This window comes from Pygoscelis adeliae, unplaced genomic scaffold, assembly GCF_000699105.1.
Source record: "Pygoscelis adeliae isolate BGI_AS28 unplaced genomic scaffold, ASM69910v1 Scaffold378, whole genome shotgun sequence".
Classification (NCBI taxonomy): Eukaryota; Metazoa; Chordata; class Aves; order Sphenisciformes; family Spheniscidae; genus Pygoscelis; species Pygoscelis adeliae.
Window position 1 is genome coordinate 115327 of NW_008825312.1, and position 1799 is coordinate 117125.

A 1799-nucleotide genomic window follows, 5' to 3' on the forward strand; every position below is an offset into this window, starting at 1 on the left:
CCCCCCCCCCCCCCCCCCCCCAAAAAAAAAAAAAACTTAGCAAAAGCACTGTCCAGTCTGCTGAAAAAGCTAAGTCACAAAGGGGCAAGGTGATCACAAGAGCTGAGACTTGTATACCAACACTGACCGAATGTTTTGCTTGCTTTCTTTTCAATAGGAATTATAAGTAATCTGGAAGCATGCACACAGGAGAAAGGAATTTCCCAGGTTTTTATCAGCAGCACATATATAAAAATATATATAAAATTATGCTGGATAGCATCTCACAAGCCACTGCCAAGTTTGGAAATTACATATCTACTTGCATAGTCCTCTGCCAACAGACCATACGGAGCAAGCATAACAGGACACCACCTCCCATGAAGAAAAGCAGAGGAAAATGAAGCACATCTTGCCACCTGTTTCAGAGCTACGTGATGGTTCATTGGCCTAACAAGACTCAGGAACCTGGGTTCTGTTCCCAACTATGGAATGAAACGTGCTCTAAGAAACAGGTAACTGCACTCATTCCCCCTGAAAATGAACTCTTCCATCACATAAGAAACTTGCCTCTTCCTTGCACAGGCTTTCATGCCTGTCTTCTCACCCAGCAAGTTCAAGCTTTGCTCTAAGAGTGGCAGAACTGTTTAGCACAAGTTTTTCTAAACTACTGTCAGGTGTCCTCAATCTCAGGATTTTAATCCCTACAGTCAAATACTGGTAGAAATACCAGCCTCACACAAATTAATAATAACATGTCTGTACTGAAACCAGATTTTATAACTACTTGTAACAGTTACACTGTTTGCTCCATTTGAAGAGCTAAAGTGATATATTCCAACATAAGTAGGGCATATAGTTTATACTAAATAACTTATAACTTAGCAGGTTTCTCAAAGTCTTTTAACTGTGCAAGAAATTATCCACTCAGAAGAGTTTCTAAGAAATGTACAGAACAGGAAGTCAGGGTGACAGATGTTGCAGAAGTTTGTAAAATAAAAGTCTAGAGAAGAGACAGTAGGTAAGTTTATATATAATTTTACAAAATAGAAGAAAAATCCCATAAAAACTTGTCCACTGAGAGTTTTTGTAAACAGGAAATTATTTTTAAAATTTAATTAAAACAATTGATTAAAATAATATTTATCCATACTTTTTTTGCTTATTATTTAAATGAGCTACAAGAAAAGGTAATTCTTCAAGAAAGGGGCTGACTGGTCCTTTATTGCTTGTAAATCAAACTGAAGAACTGTCTTTCATACAAGAAAATGTACAGGTTTAATCTTCAATGTGAAATAGTTTAGTTGTAATCCCAACTAGTTTGGTGAGACTCTTAACCTTCCCCCTACTGCACTCTTAGACATGCATATCTCATTCTGCATCTCTCACTCCAATGTTCCTGCATAAATATACTACAAACAAAAAAGGAAGACACTAAATATATTCAGAAATTTGAAAACAAAGCTGTAAAATGAAATTTGAATTGCAGTTCTTGTCTAAATACACGTATTATTTAATCAGTGACGATTACTTAGTATATGTATATGACAAATCTCTTTTTTCTAATTTTAAAAATCTACACTTTTCTTGTTAAGCTAGTCAGTTAGCATCACCTTCCTATAACAGAGTAACAAGTGCTACCGGTGATGTAACACAAGTTTAGAGAAATTCACGAGACAAGTTTCTAACCATTATTGTTCCATTCTACACTGAAAGGCTTTGTGAGTAATAACACTATACAGCTACTTCTATAAGGAAGCATGACATTAGTTTGCTGCATTACTGCTTTGAGACATCAGCCTTTGTTACTTCATCATTAG